At 44.3% G+C, this 26274-nt stretch overlaps 1 long non-coding RNA gene across 1 annotated transcript; it reads left to right on the forward strand.

Annotated features, from left to right (window-relative positions):
- On the forward strand, nucleotides 1-26274 carry LOC115252003 (uncharacterized). Its single transcript, XR_003890453.1, has 3 exons — nucleotides 1-154; nucleotides 25507-25578; nucleotides 25852-26274. It is a non-coding gene; the product is annotated as an uncharacterized lncRNA (long non-coding RNA).

Here is a 26274-nt window from a genome sequence, read left to right on the forward strand (position 1 = left end):
GCCTGGTCTGGTTACCCACCGTGGAGATGATGGATTGACGGCTCACTTACGGGAAAGGCCGGGGGCCTTCGAGTAAACAAGTGCAGAGCTGCATTAAATATGAAGGAGGGAAAGGAAAACACGCGCTACCTTTCGGCGGCGACCGATTCGACAGGTATGCGGTTTACTCACGCACGTTAAAAGCCCAGTACTGACATGCTACCTTTTAAAGGCTGCATGTTTATGTGTTTCTCTCAGGCCAATTCTCATCTAAATAAAGTAAATGTGGCTCTGTTATTTGTAATTGCTTTTCCAAATCAGCTGATTACATTAAGATCGTATCGGGTTTAAAACAAGACTGCTACCTTTTAAAGAGCCCTGGGTGCTCTGATAGCAGTGAGAGGTTTTATCAGAATCCTGCATCAACTCTCTTCCAGGAGGACAACTAAGCAATGATGCATGGCGAGTCAAATCAACACGGAAACGGGGCTCAGTCTCTGCCCTCCTGAACGCACTATAAAAGCCATTTTGATCATTATCCTGCCATGAGGAACGCATGCCGGCATTACTCCTGGATTGGTCCTGATGGCTGTAATTTCATCTGCTCCAAAAAATCGGATCCTGACAAATTCATTTCTGCTTCATTTCTGCAGAAAGCCGAGGCAACGTTGACGCCGAGGCAGACAAAATGAGATAATTTAAGAGGTTGTAAATGATGATTGATCCAAAGCTCCACCAGTCTGGCTCTTCCACAGACAGGAAAAGCTGCCTAAAGAAAAACTGCTGTAACGTTTCAGTCATATAAATAAGAGGAAATTAATTAAATGCCGGGCGGGTGGTTTGGCGCCATGGAAAGAATACACAATTTAGTGACTTGAGCCAAGGAGCCGAATGGACGAAATGAAGGTGATCAGTCATATTTTGCTGCTTTTTGACGTTAAGCATATGCTTTTTTTCAGAGAGGTCAGCTAAGCAATTTAGACAAATTGGGCAAAATTGCAAAGGTAAACACGAGGAAAGGTCTTGTAGTGTTTCGTTCACTCCCTTTTTCTTTCCTTCGCTCTCATTTGCAGACATTATTTTGTTTGGTAAATCCCTTACCTGGATTTTCTGTGACGGTGCGACTGAAACGACTCCGCCGGGGCTATCGGAGGGCAGCGCCGCGTTTTATTGCTTCACTGCCCCCAAGTCCACGAGCAAAAGGGAATGACGTGTTATTTGTGTTCTCCTACACAGGCCGCACTGAAACTCCCTTTAGGTCGGGATTTATAGATGGGAAGTGTCTTTAAAAAAGAAAAGTTCTTTTTTAATGGCATGTCCATTCAGAAAGCAACTTGACTTTAAGTGGGGTTTAGCCTTGTCGCGACAGGGCGGTTTATGTTCCACCAGCAGCCCTCCAAACATCAAATTAACTCCACTTTCAAATTTGACTGTGGATCTTACTATTGTTTTTCCCCAAAAAAGAAAAAGATACATGAACGAGTTGTTTCTTTTCTATGTATTTTCATGTTGCGCAAATAACGGTGAGCTGAATCACTGCCTAATGAACCAGAGTGCTGAAAAGTGAGAGCGGGCAGCAGGGTGACGCCTGGGATGGATTGCAGAAATAAGTGAAACAAATAAGTGTTGCTAAGGCACCAAAAATGGAACGTGGCTGCTTTTCTTTTAAAAAATCTCTCTTTTCTCTGAAACCTGCTGGAATTCCTCATCTGTCTCCACTTTCACTGGACAGCTTCATCGAGGCAAGTGCGTCACGCCTGACAACTTTTCATGCCGCCACATGAACTTAGGGTATTATTAACATAATGATTATGGCCACGCGTTTGGTTAGAGGATAACCATCATTAAGTGTGGAGCTCCTAACCGTCCGCTTTGCTGTCATCTGTTTATCTAATGACTCTTTCACAGCGCAGACAACATGCTTGATTCGTTATGCCTAAACAAGCAGAGCTCTGCCATAACCAGAATCATCTAATTGCCTGTCCCCTCCTTGGTTAAAAACAAGTCTCACTGGAAAATTGCCTTAAGTGGCGTAAATTAATAAGAGTTTCACATTAGACACTGACTCATAAGAAGCCTTCTGCTACGTTAACTGCCAGCAGGTCATTTGGGCATCAACAGCGAGATTCTTGCTTTTTATTTGGTGAGTTTACTGTCTTTCAGTCTACCTTTTTGTCTTTTGGTAGTAGCCAATTATGATTGTGATGACCAAAGCTAATACTTGAAGAACATGCTAGGAGCCTGAAATTGGTCACAAACCGAAAACTGTTTGTTAGTATTTTCTCTGTTCATCGTCAGTTATTCCTGTGTTGTTCCGTACCCTGAGTTTAATAAAGAACTAAAATGGCAGTAGAACAAAAGTGCTTCCAGTAGGTTAGCATTGCTGGCTGCCAATAAGGCTCTAATTCCCTCTATTTCATTCCTCAGACTACTTAGCTAAAATGAAGTGAATTTCGATCACAGCTGCAGCCAGCTGACCTGTCGCCAGCCAGCTGCGACACTAATCCATTTTCTACATGTATGCAACGGTTCATTCAGTTCAGCTGTTTATGAAAAGAGGAGAATCATCTGTGAATTATGCTAAAGAGCATGCTAACTTCTAACTGCTGACTACAGCTGATCGAGTAGCAGAGCTGGGCATATGGAATCTGCAGCTCTGTGTTATTAACAATCACAACTGTCATGTTGCCTTTGGTTTGCCTGGGGCGTTTGCCAAACCTGGGGGTATTTCTAAAAAACATTTCCAAGTATTTTTATAACGTGCCTGCCTACCTCAGGTTGCATGCACCGTCATGTTAGACAGCCTGACAGGAGCATCCAGACGCCGTCATGACTTCAGCTCTGGGGCTGGCTCTGGAGATGACTTCATTAAGTTTGCGTCCATGGTGCCGCATTCCACAACACTGCCCTTTGACCCTCGTGCTGTGTCCACCAAAGACTTGTGTCTCCAGGCAGAAAGGAAGACATTAACACGTGCGGTAAACTATCAGCTCTGTCAAGATCATTATGAAATCACAGAGTGAAGAACAGTTTGGTGTCGTGAGTCTGCTGGGAGTTAGATGAAAGATTTGGTGTGTGTGTGTTTCTGTAATACTGATTATAGGTGACATATCTTCATTTTTTGTACATTCTTGACATTAACCGTCAACTTGTGCTCTATGTGCTGAAGCGTTTATGATTGTAACCTAAACCGTGAATGTTCATAACCTACACTCCATCACGCCAGCAGGGCGTCATTGAGCGCTCCTGTTATATGCCTTCACATCAACTCCACGGTCTTTGTCTTTGTCTTCATGCTGCTTTTACTGATCCTGGTCCGGGGTAGCAGGACCAGGACCAGGAAAGTAGCGACTCTGTTTTGTCTTAGCTCCTCACCCATCATCTCCAAGGCTGCGCCTGCTTGTATTCCTGATCTTGTCCTTTCGGACATTACTCAAAGACCAGAAATGTGAGGGTTTGACCACAGACTGACCGACCTCCGTGAGGTTTAGATGCAAACCTGGTGAGGTGCATGTCGAGCTCTGGGGTCTGGTGATGCTGCGGGTGTGATTCAGCCTCCAGAAATGTAACCTTAATCCCAAAAGGCAAACAAATATTGCAAACAGAGGATTCATATGGTTGCTGTTAAGCTGATGTTGCCGACACCTGTCAGAATTTGCAATTTCACGAAGCAGCATCAAATTTTAACTGAGTCATCTAATAGGATCCAGCGCTGGAGTGGACACCAGACATCAGATCTTCTCAACAGTAGTCCAAACATCTGTCTTTCATCACGTTCCCTCTGTCTGCCACCTGGCTGAAGGAGACGCAGCGCTGGTGCTAATATTACCATCAGATGCTGCCTTAACTCTGAGGAATTGTGTTTCATCCAATTATTTGGGTTTTTTTTTACATTAAAATGAAATCATTTTCCATGGGGAAGGATATCAACTAATGCAAAAGTTGGTAAAAACATGTCAGAGAAACATTGTTGCACCAACTGAGGGGGTCCAGCGTCATTTACATGTTGTTACGTCAGCCGATGCTGCAACTCCAGAGGAATTGGTGATCAGCCAACGCAGCTAACAGGACTTCAGGCGACCATTTTAAATTAAAATTAAAAGTTAAAATTAAAAATTTAAATTAAAAGAAGCGCCGTTTTGTCTCGTCTTGCATTACAGAATGAACCAGTCCTCAAAAAAGTGATCGCCTTGGCAGACTGCAGCAAATATTAACTTTCACCAAAGTTTCCATTTGCAAACCTTAAGCCGAGATGAGGTGGCGGCCATCACTGTCTCCACTGCCTCTGTCCTGTTTGATCTATTTTCCTGACTCCAGCTTGCGTCTCTATCACCTTTGACAGACAAAAGCTGCTCTCCCCCATCAGAATTTTGGGCCAGGCCTCCAAAACTAAAACCCATAAGCCCCGTAATATGGTAATTTGTAGCGGCTGGGTTGAGGAACGTAGATTTATCAATAACGATTCAAACCGGGCTCATATTAAGCTTTAAATTTGGTCTTTTGGAGGCAGATGTGGGGTGCAATGGGGGGGTTAGGTGAAACAGAGGTTATTCAATAAGGGACTGGTTGTTATTCTAAAGGTGAACTTATAGGCTGCCGGTGAGCAGCCACTGACAGCCTCGTAGGCTGACACTCCGTGTCTCTCCCAGGGGGGAAATGGCTGCATGACACGCATGCAAACATACATACATACATGTGTATATGCACACATTCAGTCAGGCTCACCGGGGTTTGTTTAAGTTTCCTACCACGAGCTTCACCTCTTTATCAGTTTGGAGGTCTCGTCTTTCATCTGACAGCCTGGCTGGAAAAATCCCCCAGTTGCTGATGGTCATTTCTGTATCATTCTGGACTGGTAAATGTGCTCAGTTTAGCCTTGGAGGCCTGACTTATGCAGGCTCAGTCCGGTTGTGACTGTGCTTATATAGTGAATTAGAGTCAATGCAGAGGTGTAGTTAATCACTCCCTCCTTCTGCTTCACTTTGTTAATTCAGGAACCCTGAAATTACCTGTGCCTAATGAACCCATTAATTATACGCTCTCTACTCTGTTTTTAATTACTCATGTACTGACCCGCAAATCAACACTTCTGTCCTGTAGCCAAGAGCACCACGTTATGTGGCGTTACTCATAACAGCCACTTCGCCATCAACGTGAGGGAGAAGATGAATGGCGCACTGGAGCGGGGGCCCGCTGCACGGCCTTGTGTCTGCTTTGTTTCCAGTGTGTTTAACAACACTTTCTGGCAGTATTTGTTGGTTGGGGGGTTGTTTATGTGCGCCTGGTGACAGCTGAGAAATGTGTCTGGGTGTCAGGACCGCAATCTGGAGATGCTGCAACCTCCAGACCCCTGAGTGATTTGTGAGGGCCGGTCAGGTTAGATGGATCTCGCCCTGGGCACAAGTGGGAATGTTTTTCCAATTTGTATATTTTCAAAGGCAGAAAGCAAACGGCTGTGTGTTAATTAGTTGACTCAAAGTGCTTCACGGTGTGGCGCATCACATCAGCCGCGAGGCCCCGCGAAGCCTCGCCAGGCGTGTGTGCCAGGGGTTTCTGCTACGGCTGCACCGCTCGGAGCCGATTTCATTTCGGCTTTGTAATGAGAGTCAGATGCAGTCGTGTTTACAGCGGGGCTGCGTCGGGCACATGTGGTCTAATTAGCTGCAAATTGGCTTGCTCCAGAGTTTTTCTTCTCAGCTCCCGTAAGTGGCTGATTAAACTCCCGTCATGGGGAAATGCATCAGAGCAGGCTTAGACAAGTAACTGTGCTCTCAGTGAAAATTAAAAATGATTAAATGAAGAAAGTGGACCAGCTCTGTGATATAGCTGAGCAACTGAGATCTGAGCCTGTGAAGGAGTCTACTAACAATCACTCAGACTAATGCAGCATCTATGCTATTGCTGCTTCTTAGCTCGCTCTCACTATATTTATCTGACATATTTTGGCAGCATGGAATTAGCTATTATATCTGAATCAATCTGGAAACTGACAAAATCTCTCGTGCCATTTTGGGATTTTGCTTACGATATTCAGGGAGCTTTTTTTATGACTCCAGTGCATTACTCTTCCTGTCATTGTCTTCCTGATTGCCTGATTCGCTTCATATGTTCCTTGTTCATTTTCCCATTTCAGAAGATTGAAGTTTTTCTGCCTTTTTCTCTCTCCCCTCCTCATTTTTTCATCATTTTTAAAAAAAATCTTTGCTTACCTGTCTGCTTGCTCTCATTGGTCAACCCAGGTAGCTTCCAGGCATCGTGTTCAGTATTTATGCTAACAAATCTTCCTCTTGTCACACAACAGAAGAGGACACCTGCAGCAAGTGCAAAATGGGGCATCAGATGGTTGACTGTACCAGCATCTGAGTAGTCTTCTTGTCTTCTGTCTTTTAATAGCAGAAGAGATGATGTTAAGTATGCTAAATGTTGCAAATGTTCCCCATAATGGATCTTCTGATGTCATCCGGAGTTAGAGGCCTTAACGGCTCAATAAAAAAGTCTATTTGCATGTGAATGAACAAGTCTGACTCAGCCGGGATCTCTACTACTGCTAATTTACGAGTGCTCTTTCTCAGCCGTTTGCCCCTGCTAGTGGCAATAAAGCAGGAATTTAACTGCTGGGAGTGACACATCTAAAGATGACCTGTGACTCTACTTCTGAATGGAGGGAAAGGAAACGGGGGTGTCCTTCCATTGTTCAATTAATCCTCACCCAGGACTACAAGGCTTCTTTCATCCATAAGGCTTGTCAGGCTTTTATTGGGCTCCCCCCAAACTATGGCCCCCAAAAGTCAAAATGAAACTTGGAAGAGGTCAGATGTCGGATGCGTAGGACCGGGAGAACAATGGAGGAAGAGGGACAGGAAGTGTCGGGGAAGGGGGGTCAGGACAAGAAAGTGGGAGGGATGGGAGATGGAAGAGGATGAAATCCCGCCTCATACACAGCAAACATGAACTTGGAAGTAAAAGTTCTGAGTAATTTAAGACACCTGGCCCGACTCATCAAAACACCTTCAACAAGGAGCCTAGAGCTGAGGAGGCCATCACCCATCTGTCTGCTTCTCAGCAAAGACGTGACGGAAGTTTTATTTTAAACAATATAATTTTGGTATTTCAGCTATTATTATTATTAGCTTTGTTGTTTCAAGGTATGCGAGTGTATACGTACTTTCAAGATTGTCCATGTGTAAAATATCCTAGCAGTGTTTATTGCTGTCTGGCGTTAAATGTTAAATTGGGTGTGAATTTTGAACTTTAAATCAATTAATTTTTTTGCAAATATGAACCAAAGCTAACACCTAGGCCATTTCAGAAGTGTTTCCATGATTTCCAACCTCTATCATACTTTTAAGAGAACTTTTTGAGCAACGAAACACAAAATAAATTGCAGAGAAATGTGTCGTAATTCTGTTGGACTGGATAACCAGTTGGGTAATTACATTAATTGATACTGAGGTGATTACATATTCATGCCTGACCATGAATGGAATTGTGGGGTGTTTCCTTTCCAATGCTGCATTTCCCACCGCACATTCCAATTTTCCTTCCAGCCTTAGTCCAGTTGCCAAGCCGCTATGGAGCCCCAAAGCCGCTGTTTCCCATCATAACCAGATGTATAACCGTGCATTCCCATGGTAGGGTGGCGGTGCACGTGCTCACGCTCGTCACAGTGTGTTATATGCTGTAGTGAGAGCCCATATTAGTCTGCTGGCCAGCCGGGAACTCTGGTGCCATTTCACCTGCGGTTGACAGTGGGCTGACTGGGTGCTCACAAAGTAGTCCTGGGGACAAGCACCTATAAGACACCCACCCACACACACACACACACACACACACACACACACACACCATCCACACTAGTGATACTGCCAGTCAGTCTGTGGAAGGTCAGATTAGAGGAGGTGCGGAACACTCATGTGTCCGTGGAGAAAGACACACTGTAGTTACCATGGACGGGTTATTATCCCGGGTTTCCTGCCTCTAAGCTTCAAGTAGGACAGTTTTCTTTTTGGTTTTCCTCTGCCTGCATCCCAGCAGTCTGGCTCGACCGCGGCGACCACCTTTCATTTGGGATGCGCCACCAGCCAGCTGCATATCCAGGCACATGATGCTCTGGTGGGCTGAAAGGGTGTGAAGTGGACGCAGGTGTCAGATGTGGCCTGGGACAGACCGGTGTACACCTGCGCTCGCTGCTCAGTTTCATGTGGCCTGCAGCGGTCAGCTGAGGAATTCAAACCAGAACCACAAATGGATCAGACACCCAGCCAGGTGACATAAAACCCACCAGAGTGGTTCCTGTTCTGTGTGCTCGCCTAAGTTCTTAGTTTACCATTTCACCTTTTCAAAGCGCTACATTTTGTTTCCAATTGCTTGACTACTTCAGTCTTTCACTGTTGTTTTGAAAACCACTGATGCTAATTCATCATGTGGGCTCACAGCGTGTATGATAGCAACTCATAATTGGACTTGTTGGTTCTTAAAAGGATACAAAGACCTGTTCTTCTGAGTCCCACATGAACCGCCCTGTAATACTGTAGATTCTGAAGGACTAGATAAATGGAAGTTCCAGGTTCGATATCCTGCAGCTTATCAGTCTGAGTTTCAGATTCAACAGTTGAATATTTTCTTTTGGGTGATTGTAGCATTTCTTTCAAGCATAGTAATAGCATAAAATGTATTCCCGACATGGAAGTTTCCTTTTAAGTCAACAGATGCTCTACAGACAGGGCAGGCTGGTAAAACAAATTATTTTCTGAATTTATTCAGCAATCAGCCCCCAGAATCCAGTGGGACTGGATGCGGTTTTCTCTGGACTTGCTTGTAGCTGGTCACAACTGTCAGTTAGGTCCTTTTTTTTTCCCACTACTGGACGTCAACATGTGATTGAGCCCATTTTTCCAGCTTTCCCAGCCTGCTGAATAGGCTTTAGTTAGACTGAAATGTATAAATAAAAGCAAATTCACAACAATCTCCATGTTTCAGTGGCCTTAATAAAGTGATTTTGACACCTTTCTGTGGGTGGGGGACTTCTGGGGAAAACTGGCAACTCTGGAAGCTTGAAATTGTCAGCAAAATCAATGTAAACACAAACTATAATACAGAGCAGGAAGGAAATGTTAGTGTTTTCAGAATTCAACCTGTCACAAGCATTTTAAAATGAAGAGCACATTAGCTACTCCTGTGCCTCCTTTTCACTGTTTTAGCGGTGCTATCATTAGCATGTGCACGTCCCCGTGACTCTGAAAGGGATAAAGCTGGCAAGAAGACGAAGACCTTGCAGATGCAGGTTTGCACATTTTGCTAACTGGGCAGTATTTTTGCCCAATACTCTCAGCCACAGAGCAGCCAGTGAAGTCCAGATATGCTAAATATCTCCTGTTGCGTGACTTTCTGTCTTAACGGAAAGACATGCTTCACCAATATGTATTTATAGACAAAGAAAGCCACAAAACTGTGACCAAGTTAGTGCTGGTGAACAATAGTTAATATTTGGGTGTTGAGGCATAACCAGACATTTCTTCTTCAATCTAAATGGTGTTTGTATAAGTAAAAAAATGGTTGGAGAGATTATGTTTGGTGCCACATTGTGGCTCCAAAAGCTCCTGACCAGCTGATTAAAGCTTAGGTGATGAAATTGATGAAAGACAACAGTGAACAAAGACAGCAGTTGAAAAAGAGGCGTCTGAATGGGGCAAATGGTGTTAAAAGGATGCTGCTAATAGTTGTTATTCTACAACGTTTTGCTGCCAGTGGAAATGGCCACCACTGCGTCTAAAAAGTGAGTCATCTGTACTGCTGAGAACCCCTCCCTCCCCCCAAAAAGTGGAAATTTGATCTAATGGGATCACCAAACCGCAGGTTTCCTGTTCGATCAGAAGCTACGTTAATGTGAACAGAGATGGTGGCCAAACTTCAGAAATGAACCAAGCATCCGCCTGATCCTCTAGATGAATTTGGCTCGCCGCGTCTTTGTCTTCCACCCTCAGTGGACTGTTTAGCCTCATTTAGATAATAACAGAGATTCCAACCACGCTCATGATCAACTCCGGGGGAAATGTGGACAAACGGTCTGTTGCACTTTGCTAAGAATTGGAAATGGGAAACACGTGAAGGGCTAAACTCCGCTCATTTCTCAATAATCTCTGTGGGACCTTGCACCCCAGCACATATCCTGGGTCGCACTTGTAATGCTTTAGGAGGGAAAACCCAGCCATGGCGCACAGTTCAGCATGATTAGCTGTGCTGATTGATTTGATCTCAATGATTTGCTCTCTTCTAATCCGCTCCTTTCGAGTCCACTCCTCTGGGTAAATACACTTAAATCAGCTGCATTCTTACAGTGAAAATTCTCTTGCACATGTTACAAAGGCCTGACTGAATCCACAGCTCAGCCCACACACTTTTTCCAGTGGTTTTTGGCCTTGGCAGACCTTTTACCAGCTCCAGCTACATGCCAGCGTCCAGACTGGGCCTAATATGAGAAGGTGATGTGCATAATTTGTTATATATGTATTGCTTCAAATCTGAAACGTAAACACAGTAAAAACGACGTGCCCACTGGCCTCAAAACCACAAAAAATAACAGTTCAGTTAAGCACTCCGGCTGCTCGCATCTGATTAAGGCAAACTCTGTATTTTTCTTCTTTTTTATATTCGCCCAAATGGTCAGAGGATTTCCATAAACACCTCAGAGAAATGTGGTGCAGAAGATGCAGTTTATATAATCAAATAGCCTGACTCCTGCACGTTAGCTCATGCTGTCTTACTTTTCGAAGTGCGTCTTAATAAAAATTGAGGTTCAGCAAAACTTTCACCTGCTAAGAATGATCTAATGGCACCGGAAGCCGAATCGGTCCACAGCTCGATTAGCCTTCAATTTTGCGGGATTGCTCCGTTGCGCGCAGGGCCTGACCGAAAGAATAACTCTAAATACCTCAATGTCTGCGTCTGCTCGCTGTAAAAACATAGTCAGAGTGCAAAGATGTACAGTGTGGTCACCGCCCGGTGCACAGACGGGCGATGTAATTGGAAGGATCAGTGGAAAAGGGGGGGACGTGCAAGGAAGCAGAGCAATTGGGGAGGGTGGTAAGTCATTGTAAGGACCTGAGGAAGTGGGTGGCAGCAGGTGAGAGTTATATTTTACTCATAAATCGTACTTTTTCTTGAAATCGAAGATTTAAACAATAACAACGCTAAGAGCGTGACTGCAGAGGCGACGGCCTCTGGGTTGTGTGTATTTGCATATTCTGACAGGGTGCAATACTTCATCATGGTGACCGAGCCTGAAAGATGCAGACGGTCATTGAGGATCACCTGTTTCAGCTCACCTCCCTCCTCCTGTGGTCATCAAGACAGCCCAAACAGGCGCTGCCAGACAGGCCCTCTGAAATCATGCTGTACTTGTTCAGCCAAAGAAGGCCGTTTCCAAGACATCCGCGGGATTAAGCACCATCTCTGTCAGCCATCCCAGCCAGAACCGGTCCAAAGTGCTGCTTCCTTTCAGACATGTTTTTTTTTTTTCTATCTGTCACATTTGAACATGTGTGCTTTAAAATTGAAAAGACTGCTCAGAGTTTATGGAAGTAATTCTTTATTATAAATGTTCTTCTCAGAAACAGGTTGTGTAAGAGTTTTGACTGTGCCCGCCGCCAAAAGTAAGAATACTAACAAAAAAAACAATGACAAGGAAGAAGGTAAACATGGAAGGAGCTGAGACAGTGTGGTATTCTTAGAGAAATAAAACTTTGCTCATGTTTTTTTTGTTCCAATCTATAGCTGTATCTATGAACACATCAATGTGTTAATAACTATTAACTAAACAGCACGCGTTGTGTTGTGATACTTTTGTTACACTAGTCAGTAGCTAATACTTACACTGGTAAAATACAACACCAGGCAGGCAGTTGCAGTGTTTCTGGTTGTGTGTTGTGTACATGTTGGATGCTATAAACGAGAGAAGTGGTGTCTGCTGGTGAGGCTAATGCTCCTCTTCTACTGTGTTCTGTGTCATACTGTGATCTAGGTTTAGCCAGATGTGATAATTCATGGAAAGAACTAGCATGAGCGAGCAGGAGGAGAGCTTCCTGCAGTGGGAGAGTGATGAGTTCTGCCTCTGCAGTTTCTCATAAAGTATGAAAAGTCCTGGCCCGGACCAATGTACTTCTTGTTCTCGCCACCTCAAGAACTCGATGACATTTCTTGGATGTGACAGCATTTGTACCAGCCTTTTGGCGAGATAATCTGCACTACTACCGTGCTTCCCATGATTCACTCGTCAATAACAGGGACACTGAAGTGTAACATGAACTGTTGACTTTTTCCAAAAATCCTGTAACTTCTTCAACAACTATACTGCATCAGGTCCTGAAAAACCACCATAAAACAGCATTTTGCCAAAAGTTCCTGGTCCTGCTGTTAAAAACAGCTTTGCTAATCATTCATGCATGAACTGCTAACCCTGTCTAGGTCATCCACCGCGCCCACATGATGCCATATCTCAAGACTCCCAGAGTCGTTTTATGATTGCCAGTAAATCACCGACTGTACCTGGTTCAAATATCTGCTCATTTCTTTCAGGTAGCGGCAGTTTTCAAAACTGGACGTGTAGTGTTTTGGAATGAAACCCGTAAAACTGTCAGTGAGAGTGAACTGCAGAATAGCAGAATGATAAAAAGCAGGTCTGTTTGAAGTTACAGAGAGGAAGTGGATGATAGAGGGAAGATGAGCTCATGAAAACTGAGAAAGAACATACGCTGGTATGAGATGATTCATGTGTGCGCAGAGCTCCCTCTGGCCTGACGGGTGCAGTAATGCCAGTCCAAAAGAATAATCTGCATTTATGGCTTAACACCCAAATACACAAATATGTGTTTTAGTCCCAAATACAGATCCATGAAACTGTTATTTTAAAGGCGGAAGCCAGATAGTATCAGCTACCGCAGAAAAACAATAACAAGCTGGGAAATTAAGCAAACTAGTAAAACGTTTATTGCATGCAAAAGTTCCGATATTGCGTCTGCTTCAGAAAAGCGGCCCATTCAACCTCCAGCTCCCAGCTGACGCCTGGGTTACACTCCGTGACCATCGGTGTGTGTGCCTGCGCGGTGGGTGAGTGTTGAAAAGCAGGATTGTTAACCCTGGTGTATGATGCCAAATGTTTCTATAAAGGAACTTTTGAGGGTCTTATCGGCTACTTGGCCAGTGTGTCTCAGCCTGCGGTGAGTGTGTGTGTGTGTGTGTTCCTTTTGATGGCACAGCATGAGGACAGAAGCAGTTGAACCACCATATTATTATTATTAGTAGTAGTAGTAGAAGTAGTAGTAGCAGTCGTAGTATTGTTGTTGTTACAATAATTATTATCACCACTTGAAGCTTCCAAAGTATTAAGAATGTACTGTGCATTAATCAAAAAAGACCTCAACACATTTGACATGATGCAGCAAAATAAGAATATAAACTGGGTTATTGGAAATCTAATAAACTACTTAATACTTGTCGTGGCAACAATTAACTTAATTAACTGGACCCTCAGCTGCTAACAGGCTGTTGAACTTCTGAACCACGGAGCTCAGAGAACTCAACAAACAAGGCAGCGATTGAGCGGAACTGACGCTGACGTGCTTCACCTTCACTTAGCTTAACGGACACTTGACCGGGGTCCCTGGGGCTAATTCAAGGGAGGGGAGCCGGTGTTTACCGCTGTTTGGCCGTCAATCTGCACGGCTCCTGCAGGTTTCACCCTGAGCTCCCAGAATGGCTCTCTAAACCAAACAGTGGGGGCCTACAGCTCTAGTTGTTGATGTTTACTCTGCCGGGACCTCGCCTCAGATCCATAGCAACGCAGATACCATTTTGGAGATTGGGGGAAAAATATTTTCCCAAGCAGACTGACTGAGAACAAAATAAACAACCCGGTTTAGGAGTGCACACGGCATCGAAAGAATCCCACCTCAGTCAGGCACATTTCCCCGAGAGATGATAGGAAAGACAGGAAAATGTGGAGATCCCAGGAGAGAGAGCCAAACTGTGCTAAAGGTAAGTACAAACTTCCTCCAAGGGGACGATGACAATTCAAACAGCATTGATACATATCTCTGAAATATTTAAAAACTGATTTACCTCTAAATTGTTCTTTCAGCCAAAAAACTATCAACTGAAAGTGCACCGTGGCCCTAATGCTAAGTTAGCTACATGCCAGACAGGTAGCTAGCTAACTTTAGTGCAGAGGGTGTGAATCCAAAAGATGTATTGCATGTATGGATTGCAGCTCTAGGCTCAGGTCATAATCCAACACCTCAGGGGTCCAGGTCACAGGTCCACAGGCATTAATCACATTAATGATGGCCCAACAAAACCTCCACAACAGGTTTTGATCAACATAATCACACCTGACTTTCATCCTAGTGGAAGGTGTCACCCTCGATAGCCAATGCTGAGAGATGTCTCTGGGATGAACTGCCTCACACCACCGAGGGAGGCAACACAATGGTTCATCCAAGTTGCAGACTCCCTGATTGTTTTCCCATCTCCATGTGGCAACATTACATCAATCTACATATGAATAAACATGTCGACGGGGAGCGTTCCCTCCAACTTTGTCCTCCTCTTGTGAGGTCCATGTGGATCACAGCCTCCAGCGTGGCTACCTGATTCTGATTGGTGCGGTCAGAATCGGATGTGTATTCTAAAACAGATTTGCTTTTTTGTTGCTAACCAGTGAGGGTTTGCATCGCTTTTTTCAACGTGTCCTGCTGTCTGTTAAACAAGTTTGACCACAGACCAAAACCGCCGGTCTATCTAATCTCTTTCAGTCGTGTTTCCTTTAGGATATGAGGGCCGTGTCTGCGTGGTGTCTCTGACCTTCCTTTGGCACCTCCCCAGAGTCCCATTCTCTCCTCCATTCTCCTGTCTTTCCTTTGCTTTCCTCCTCTTTACTTCACTGCATTTTCTCTAGAGCAAAGCTTCGAAATTTTTAAATATTTATCCACCCTTCATCTTTGCCACAGGCCCTCAGTCCAAAATCATGCCCCTCGTTTCACACAGCAGGAGCTTGATCCCATTTTCACCGGTTCGGACCCTCCAAACCTCAGGCCCTTATAATCCCTCAATCCAGAACGATGATGTCAGAATTTAGAAAAAGTGAAAGAAGACACATTGGTGGTAGAACAACAACATACTTGGCAAATATGAGGGTGAGAAGCTCAGCGGGAGGGTGTAGTGGCAGATATAAACGATGCGGTGCTTGTTTGTGTCAGTAGGCTGTTGTGTCTCTTGCCTTTTTCTGTCAAACAGAAGAAAATAGTGTTGCTTTTTATTGTTGTGGCTGTTGGCACCCTGGGTGTGATTGAGACTGATGGGGGGGATTATTCTGTCACAAAATGCCATCCTGTATTTTTTACTCATAAAAAAAAATCAGGGCAAATGTATTTCCAGATGTTCTGAAGGAATCCTCTGTTGTCTTGTCATTTTGACCACACGTGGATGCAGATTGCGACAGATATTGTGACGTCTCAATACTCGACAGCAGCAGACAGATTTTTGGACAATTGCTGATTTTTTTCCGTCCTTTTTTTCGGTCCACAAAAACAGCGAGCATGAGCTGTCATTACACTTACAGGCGTTTAAACAGTGTACTTGCAGGCACATTTGTAAAAAGAACATCCATCTGAGAACATTTTAGGCAACCTGTCAGGAATCTGTGTAATTGTGTAATTGAAACTGGTTGAGGGATGCTTGGAGGGAGGTATAATTGACTTCCACCAAGCGCAAGAATCCCATTTCTACCTTGACACTAAGAAAAATAAAAAGATGCAAACAGTAGATGAAATCTACTGTGACAACAGGACTCTTGCCTGTGCTGCAGCCCACCACCAGAGGGCCACAAAGCTGCTTCACTTTAAGTCGCTCTTATTGTCATGCCTCTCTACGCCTCAGTAAACAACGTACAACATTATCTCTTCTTTATAACATTTGTCGCTAGAGCTGCTGTAGCGTCGAATGGCAAGCCTCTGTGTCCCGCTGCTGCCAGGCCTCCTTCCACGCAGACACGTGAGAGCGAAACAGCAGGTCAGTTTTTATGGCTCTGCGCTAACGAGCCCCCAGCTCTGTCCGACACGAAGTTAAAAAACAGCCGATGATTAATGATCACCGCGACGAGCCCGAGCGCACCAAATGCAGTGTTCCTGTAAGTGCTCCCCCTGCCAAAGTCGTCACCCTCACACTTATTGTAATCATTATGGGGGGGGGGGGGGAATTAGCGGGGGGAACAGTAATGGGTTAATTGCACTACAATTGGCGGGTGTAGAAATGCAGGCCTTTTAAATGATCTTCCTCCATCATGTGACACATTTCTATTATTTCCCTCCTTGCCCTGCTGCCTGCCTTGACAGAGACTCCATGCTGGGAGGGAAAATGGGGGGATAATTGGGTTCATCCATCTCTCGAAGCCTCTCACACCTCTCCTCGCTCTCCTAAAACTCGTCTTGACTCCCTCTGTTTGTTTTTCAATCTCGCTAACTTTTGGGCCCTCTCCTCCTCTCTGTTTTTGCAGAGTCTGCTAATATTTTCTCTCTATTTTTTCAGTGTTTACCTACTGTACGGAGTTAAGTCACCTGTTTCTCTTCTGATTCCTGTAAACCATGATCCAGCATGATCCAGACATCTCATTAGACAAAAATTTGACTATAAATTCCACATATATCACTTTTTGTACCATTAGCTTTAACAGCCACATTTGCTTTTTATATTGTATGTCTGTACCCCTTAAAATCATGGAAACAATTTCATTATAATGTCTTAAAGTTCAGAATCTGTATTTAGGAAAGGGATTTATTGCTGTGATAGTTATATTTCATAGGACTGTTGCAGGGATTGACTCTTCCAAACCTCTCAAAATCACTCCTATAAAGACAGAATCTTCTCAAATCTACCATTTCCCTGATGCATTATTCAGTCACTTTCAGGCCCCTTCTGCCCTTTTTTTCTCTTCTCTTTTGGTTCCCTCCATCTGTCTGCAGTGACAGGGAGGATTATGGGATCTGTATAATGTGCCATGAGACGCGTGACCCCGCGATGCCCCATGAGGATGCCAACGCTTGTCCCGCAGAGCATGTCAGAGACCTGGCAGAGATGATTCATAGAGCCTCTGCAATCACACCAGACCTACATTCACTGAACCTATTAGGCTCCACACGTACTTGAAGTGTCCTGTCTAATTTCCCAGCAACCATGAGGAGGTGTAGAGAGAGAGAGAGTGTGGGGCTGATGGGACAGTCTGCAGAACAGAAAAGCATAAAATTGTTTTTTAGGTTGTCCCGTGTCTACGCATTTGGCCTGTGAACACATCACAGCAGGTGGAGGTCTGCAGCTTTGTGTCATCATTATATTAAAACTGTGGTTATGATGGAGAGAACCAGGCTCTGCCTGCAGAGAGAAGCAAAAAAACACCCACTTAGGTGCCCGTTTCAGCACGAGAAGCACAATGAAAACATTCAACTGTGCTCCCCAAGATTGTTTTTGGCCAGGGAATCCCTCAAGGAGGAAACGCAAGCCCACCTCTATACCACTTGCTTTAACGTATGTATTTTTTTCCTGTCTGCGGCTGAAAATGTGCAGCACGCCAAATATCTTTTCACATCCAATAATATTTATTTAATTAAAACTCTGCCTTATAGGATGTAGTTGCGACCGAGCGCAGCCACATTGTGACAGGGAAAGGCAGCTAATTGTTTGACATCTATTATTGACACAGTATTTAATGTTTCGCCGGCGTTAGCGATGGTGACGACGGCGGAAAATCGACCTGAGTTGGGGGATTTTTCAGTCAGCCCGCGTCCCGAGCAGCGCTGCGGTCAGACCTCAGTCCATAGAAAGTGATCATTAGTTTATCTTAGCTGACCACTCAGCAGAGAAATCTGCAGAAGTTCCAGTAAGTGGGGCTTCAGACACTAAGGAGAGGGTTTAATTTCACTGGCAACCACCGGCGAGTCGGCCAAAATCTGCTCTTTCCTGCTACTTTTCTGTACCTGCTTCACATCTATCAGCCTCTAATCCAACAGTCTCACTAGCAAAATAAAGAGGTTCATTATACAGCATGTGCTTCAGCTAAGCTAACGAGTAATTTTAAAAATAGATGGTTTAAGCTCGAGGATGGACGACTGATGAGGACGGACGCACGACTGAGTGGAGACATTTTTCTAAAACAACAGCATCGTCTTGATTTCTTTAAATTGTGGAGAGGCTATTTATTTTGTTGCTTGCGTCGATGGCAGTCCAATAGTAGCTCTGGTATTTTGATGATGTAATTGGCGTCAGACCCAGTCTGATCCACCCTGAGTCGCCTGGAGCCTCATTACCTGTCTGCCGGCCCGTAGGTGTAGTCCATTTGACTGTAACGGCATCTCCTCCATCAGCTGCCTGCTATTCAGGATTAATGAGCGCCAATGAAAGCAGTCTTCCTCCCCCTCCTCCTCCTCGTCACCCCTCGCTCTTCCTGCCCAGCCAAAGCAAAGGCCGGCTGTAGGCCTCATTATTAGTAGCAACGGCCGGGACCCGGGGCCTGTCTGTGCAAACACGCACAGAGACGGAGCCGGGAAGGGTGGCGGGGTGGCGGTGGGGAGGGGAGGGGGCGGGGGTAACCGACTCACAGAGAGATGAGGTTTCAACAAACGTCAGCCAGCGTCGGCCCTGTTTGGATGGCAAATTATTGCTGGCTGATGCTCTATTATTTTACAACCAAAGATTGCTGTCGAGAGAAAGGTGCAAGGGGAGGGGGTGGTGGGGAGGGCTGTGAAACAGGGAGGAGGGGAGAGGGCCGGGGAAATCTTGGAAGGGTGCCTGAGGGGAAGAAAGGTTTAGTGAATGCCATAATAATCTTTAAAAATATTACTGGAGCAACCGCAACTTCGGCTAAGAATAGGCTGGGGAGAGCAAAGCTTCTCCATCCCCTGTAGAGAGAAGAAGAAGGAAGGAGAGGAAGATAGGAGAGGAGGAGGGAGGGAGGAGAGGGGGCATCAACACCTGTGGTAAATTTAACTTTGCCGCCATCTTGATTGTTTCTGCTATTGTCTCGCCTTCCGAGCTTCCAAACACACCAACATGTGCTGCCATTGTCCCTCCTTGAGATGGGTCCAGCATGGCCGCCACCCCCTGAGAGTGTGCAGCCTCTGCCCTCGACCCCTCACGTTCCTGCAGATGTTGCCGCTCTCCTTCAGGTGGCTCCGGTCGCTATCGGCTAAAAACAGGCTGATGTTTTCCAGGCGCGTTGCTGTATAACACGCTTGCTTGAAGGCCATCGTGATAATTGAGACATACATGCTGGATAACTCCCCGCTGCACCGTTTCATCACCTCGCCCGCGTGTTTGCGGCCGTTGGGATTTTAATGCATTTCTACATGTGGGTCTTTTATTGTCCTCACTTTCACAAGAGGCATTTAAAGTCATCTGGCTGACAGCAGAAACTGGTTTTGCAGTCAGACTGTCTTGAATTTTAGTGCTTTCTGTACACTAGTTTAATAATTGAACACACTCCTCCACTCTGGGTGACAGGAGCAAAAACGTAAAGACGTAAGTTATAATGGGCTCGTCGGCCATCTGAATTAAAATGCAACATTATATGGCACGGCCAAGGTTAGCCTCTGTTAGCTGCGGCGCTGTTACAGCCACTTTTCAAGCTTCTCAATTGAGGTAATAAATTGAGTCTGATGGCTAATTTTAGGTGTAACCCAATACCGCCGGCTAAACTACGAGCCAGAGGGGACCATTTAATCAAAATGTGTCTGGCAAGGCCAAAATAGAAACAAGCTGAGAAAAAAAGAAGGAGAAATTTCAGGGTAAACATCTATTTTACAGACGTTTATTTAACAGGATACCGCATCTCCTGTCAATCAAGCACTAAAAAACACAGTTTGATTGAATGAGTTATATTCAAATAGTGAAAATTATACGTTTCTGCCCATTTATTAAGCCGGATGGTTAGTTCAGTCAGGAATTCATTCAAAACTGCGAGCTGTGAACTTTTCGTGTCAGGCACATATTTCCAGGAGGTGTAATGTTGCACGGCGGGAGGCACGCCGCTGCAATTAATGTATTGTTTTACCCAATGTGATGGAAACACTGGAATGATTAGTGAGGACTGTGGCATGGAGACCAGGGTCATTGGGGGGCGGTTAGTTACCAGAGCATCTAGTCACTGCTGAGCTTGACTAAAAGAGAACGAGACTGTGTCCTGAGATTCCGCCGTGTTGGCAGTATTGTTGCTGGCAGTTGGAATGTTGAAGGTTTTAATGTCAGAGTTACTGGAAGTGTGTTCGAAAAATGTTTCTAGGTTTAATTTTTGGTACAGCTTCAATACATCTTCATGATATTTGCTCCTCTCAGGAGAAACAGGCATCCATCAGTCTAGTAAACCAGTATATGTCAGTGAGGCCTGATTATATATCATTCTCCTCACTATTTAGTTTCATGGCTGCCTATATTGTACAAAAAATAACCACTCTCGCGCTGTGGGACATGAATTCTTCCTTTTAATGGTGATTGTTAATAGTTAGCAACCAAAAGATTGACTGCTTTATACCACCACACACTCCATACACCAACAGTCATCCAGACATTTGACATAAATATAGAATAACACGTTGTCAATGCAGATTGCCTCTGGAGCCAGAGTTGAGCGACTCAGACAGAGCCCTTCCTCCACATGCACTAATGTGCCTGGTTGTAAATAACCCGATTTCAATAGAGTTTGGTGTAATTAAAACATTCAGCTATGGTGAGACTTGATAAGGCTCCTCCATGGCTCCGCCTCAGCTTCCTCTGCTTAGTGAAGCCCTAAAAGTTTAAGACCTGAATTATTGTGTGACATATATTTTGCAGGCACTCAGGTTTTCATGGTTACTGTTCATTGTGATGGAAAACTGTCCTGTATATGCTGTTGTCAATCAGTATGCTAACACGGCACCTAAAAGCAGGAATATTGAGTCAGTAAACTAAAATTGGATTTTCAACAGAAGACAAAAGCATGTTAACAAAGTCTTCAAAGTATGACTAAAACACCCAGATAAAGTGACTGAATGTCACTCGTCTTGCGTGCATATGGAACGAGACCTTTGATCGGTAAATAAAAAAGAGAGATAAATCTGCGACATTGTCCAGTGCCGTGTCAAATTAGGTCTCTGTTGCTAACATGCTACAGTAGCTCGCTTCTGACTATTGTGACTAACTAACAAAAAAACAGAGAGTGTTTTTAAAGATGTGATTTTAGCATCACATTGATCACGCCCCTATGAAATGTCAAATCAACCTGCATAAGAACAGACTCAATTAGACACACTGAATTACAGATTAGAAATAAAGATCTATTAAAGTCTATTGAGTGGGACCTTTGTGTAGTCTTCCACATAATCACCGCTGCTCCTTCTATGTATTTCCAATTGAATCCAGGAGGGCAGGATGAAAATATACGGAGGTCACACTTTAAAATATACTGTGTCATAGTGAATGTGTGTTTTAACTGGACATTGATCATGTGAGAACTTACAAATTAGCCCAATTACCGTTTAAAAGTGGGCAATAAATTGTGTGAGTGCCGCGCAGAGATATACGCATCAGCTGCAAACCTGTAAAACCCATTAACTCTAATTGCAACGCACAAACATAAATTAACATTCACAGCGTATTAACTCTGCCGTACATTCAAATTTCATTTTAAAATACAGAACAGGCGAGTCAGGAGCGGTGAACGATGTGGACCACAGAGCCCCTCTAACTACACCGCACACTCCCGGTCAGCACCCGGGCCACTATGTCACCCCATGTGGAAACACAATATGACAGTAATTATATTTTGCATACCCTCATGGAACAATCATATTATTACCAGGTTCTTTTGGCTAAATAGCAAGAGCGGCAAAGCAAACAAGAGGAGGCTGCGTGAGAAAACATTTCTGTGGCAACGAAAATTAGCTGGCACCAAGTGTTCATAATTAGGTTTTTATTTTCTCCCTAAACATGTGTAATTGCTTCCACAGGTGTGTGTGTGAGTGTGTCTCAGTGTGCCACACCACCATTGTCGCACCAGAGGTGCCGAGTGTTTCTTTAAGTCTCCAGTAGTCAAGATGACTGCTGTCAGAGCACAGTGCATATGTCTGCCATTATATTTGGGACGGGAAATTATTTAAGTAGACAGCATATTGGGCTCTCCTGAGAATATCACCTGAATTATTTTTCATATGGATCATTCAATTTGCACGTGAAACAGAAGCTCAACGGCCGCTCCACGGATGCTTTAAAACGACCGTAAACTTGTGATTACTGGGAGTAATCAGATGATAATCAGATCTGTTTACATGTACTGCAGACATGATATAAGCACAAAACTCTGCTTTGCATGTTTTAGTCTATTTAAAGGAATTATTTTACTCTACTAATGTATGTATGTGTGTGTGTGTGCGTGTGTGTGTGTGTGTGCGCGCGCAAACTTTAAACTGTTTATTTCTGGTCTAGACTTGTTGGACGGTTGATGCTTTTGGTTTTAGCGTTTGCTGATGTTCCAGCTAATAATTCTGAGTAATTGGCGACATTCTGGAGCCGATAAATCTGATGAACAGGTGCCCGTGCAGAGAGAGATCATCAGAACACAACAGGAAGGGCGGGTTTATCCAATATCAATCTGGGGGCGACAGGACGACCTGCAAACTGCACACGTACCTTTTGTGAGACTGTTTCAGCTTTGTGCCTTGTTGGTTCACCCTATTGTGCCAATTCTCCTGGAAAAGCTCATGAAACTATTGGACGGAAACAAATCAAAGTGACATGAGTGACACACACTGCAGCCAACAGGCCGCAGGCTGGAGTCTCTCAGGCTGTGGTGAGTTTCTGGCATCTCCTGCCATGTAAAAGCGGCAGTAGTCTCAGTAGCTCCCAATGCAGTTTTAATTGATTTCTCATAGGAGTGCGGTTGATTCTTGTCATACAAATGGAGACTTTCTGATTTGGAGATCTCTTATTTATCCATGGAGTCTGTGATTATTTCAATTTTGTGGCTTTTGTAATTGGTGGATATCCAGCTGATATTTATTTAGGAGGAAAACATTACCTTGAAACTGTGAATGCTGCCCAGGCCTATGAGGTTGACCTGGGTGGGGTTTAATACAGTGGCAGCTTTGTGGTCAAAGCCAGCGTGTATACATATGTATGTTTCATATACAGTATGAGATATTTATTATTATTCCAGCATCTTCTAAGCACCAAGTTTTTCCTGCCAACCACAGAGAATGGGCTGCCGGCCAAGGTGATGCATATCCATGTTAGCTCCGCTATGTTAGCACAGTGATTTGGACCCTCCGTCCTCTCCAGGACAGCCTGCGTGCCTCTCAGACAGCCACCGGGCTGCGAGATTCTGGATGACAACATCAAAAGGTGCCAGGCATGAGCTGCAGGAAACAAGTAATATATTAGATCCTGAAAAGCAGAATTCTGTCAGGAGCTATGTATTATTTTGAGTGAGATCGAGGGGTAACCTGATAACGCGGGGTTGTGTAGGCTGATGTTTTGTCTTTGCTGTAGTTTTCCAAACAGGATGCTGCACTAATGCGTGATCTTGTACGCTGATTTTAATGGAAATAAATCCACTTGTTATCAAATTGAGTCACGTTCACCCAAGAGAGGGCCAGAGAAGTCAGTACCAGGTACTGCGGAATTGGCTGGATCCTCACCCTGAGCTTTGGGCTGCACAATTTCTCCACTTTCCCAAGAACTCTTTTCTGCTCGGCTGCTCTTTGTTTGCACTCCGTTCGCCGTGACGTATGTTTGTCTGTCTTGACCACAGAGGACAGGATTGTAAGATTATACATCATTTTCCACTTAACCTTCAAGGATGTTTCCACCTGCAGACCCAGAGCCCTGCCTAGCCCTGATTTGACAGAATCTCTGTAATTAACTGAGCGTATATATGCTCTCATTCCCAATCTAATACCCTGAACACCACGTTGGCCCCAATTCCCCCGCTGGCTTTGAAATAATCTGTACTTGAAAACTTTTTTTTATCAGGAAAAGAACAGGCGAGAAGATGCTGCCAGTTGCTAAAGGCAAACAGAACCTTGCCTGTCCTCCACCGCTCACCCGCACATCATAACCAAATTAAACATTTTTTTATTGACTTACTGTGTGCTGGAGTTGGTGAACGGCTTCCCAAACCAAACATGCTGGGACACATGGCCAGACCAGGCCGGTATCGGCATTTCAGTCAGTGCTGCCTTCCTTATACAGGAACTTGAAATGTTAAGTAAAGAAATATTATAAGAGCGAGGCTGAAAGGGGAGCTGTGTGTTTGGATGTGCATGTATGTAGACTAATGTTGCTGTGTGATTTGGACATGCACCTCGAAGAACACCTAAGTGTGTACCTACGGCCAAATGTCTTTATACGGCTCCATGACGACGGTGCGCGTGCGTCCAACAAAGGAGACTATTTTGATGGGGCTGGTCAGGGAAGGTGTGCTGGACTCATAATGACATAAAAAACAAACAGTGGTGAATGGGCACATGGTCCCCCCGTAACCACAAGACCCTTAACGGGAAGAGCCTGTCCAGCAGTGCAGGAAGACCCAGGCGCCAAGGAGTTAAAGAAACACCTACTGTGCTCGGCTGTATGTGAGTGACATGTTCTGCGGATCGGCAGGACGTGTAGAAATATCTGGTGGGGAGATACGGACCCTCAAAGCTAGTAGGGTAAACAAAAAACAACCACCACAAGTCCAGGCCAACGTGTACAAGAACATGCTAAATACACGTCTTCATACCCAGTCACTGAAATGCACACTCAGTCATGCATGGGGGGGCAGCAGCAACAATATTATCCTGCCATTCACTGTTGCTAGGGTGATTGATGAAGATGAAGAAAGGCTAAGCCGTGGCAGTTTGCACCAGCCTCTCCTCATCCCAGCAGCTCGTATGAAATAACAACGTGCAGACACACTGGTGTGAGACTGAGCAACAAACCAGACGTGGCTGGTGGAGTCCTCAGCAAAGTGTTGGACATGTTGGAGCACAAGCTAGTCACAACCATCTTGGTTAGCCATTGTCATTTTTAATCATATTTTCCTAATTCAGATGCATATTCACATTTGTGCATCCAAGGTGTACAGCATTTAGCTTCAGTTTAAAAAAAATATTAGTTATTTCAGTTTGTTTTTGTTTCAGTTTGTCTTAATTTTTTTTCTGTTGCTTAAGATTAACTTGTGTTTTTGTCCAGTAGCAGTGACTTTTCTCATTTGCTTACTAAATTTTTTAGCCACAATAATATATATATATATATATATATATATATATATATATATATATATATATATATATATATATTGTAACGCTTTTATAAAGTGAGCAAAGTTATATTTTACTCTAATGTCTGTATCTATTTAAACTTTTTTAGTTGTTGAATTTGTAGTTCTACTATATTGTTTCAAATGAGGTGAATTAATGGGCAGGGCTACTGTGGTGAATTAAGTTTTAACAACTTTTACCTCAATGTTTACAGGAAATCTGACGAGAATCTTGATGAGAATCAACAAAAAACAGTTGAATCTTGAGCTTGGATCTGCCATCTGAGGTGAGAGACAGCAGAGAGCCACCGCTGCTCCGTTCATTCAAAGGACGTTGACACATTTGCTGCTATGAGCCTTCCACCTCCTCCTCCTGCTCGTTAACCTGCAGCCCATTCGATCGTTATTACGGTTGCATGGACGTGCAGATAACAGCTGGAATGAAAACAGACGTCACTAATTTCATCATAATACAAATAAATGTAATGCTGGAGTTCATTTCTGGTGAACATTACAGTGAACGTGGAGCAGCTCTTGATTGATATTTTCTGTTGTTCCAGGGATCTTGAAGTCATTAAGTCTCAAACATCATCCCCGCTGCTCCGACCGTGCTCCTCCGTCCTCTTGGATTTGGTTCTGATATCAAGACTCTCGCACTGCATGGGAATACCCAAGGTCAGCCCGTGAACCCCAACTGGATCCACAGAACGTGTTTGGATAGGTGCACGTCAGAGCCTGAGACACGGACAGTTTGATGGGAACCATCATATATATTGCATTCTTCGGGAGATAGTGGCTCAGTACTGTGTGTGATGTGGACAAATATCTCAGGCCTGGATCTGCTCTGGGGTCAGAATTTCATTCCAAAGTGTATAAAGATTTGTATCTCTTGGCAGTGCCTCTCTTTCAATTCAATAATTGTATAATTTGTGCATGTTAATAATAACAGCCTGTTGCATGGTCCACCAAAAACAAGAACAGGA

The sequence above is a fragment of the Takifugu rubripes genome, chromosome 1 (assembly GCF_901000725.2).
Source record: "Takifugu rubripes chromosome 1, fTakRub1.2, whole genome shotgun sequence".
Lineage (NCBI taxonomy): Eukaryota > Metazoa > Chordata > Actinopteri > Tetraodontiformes > Tetraodontidae > Takifugu > Takifugu rubripes.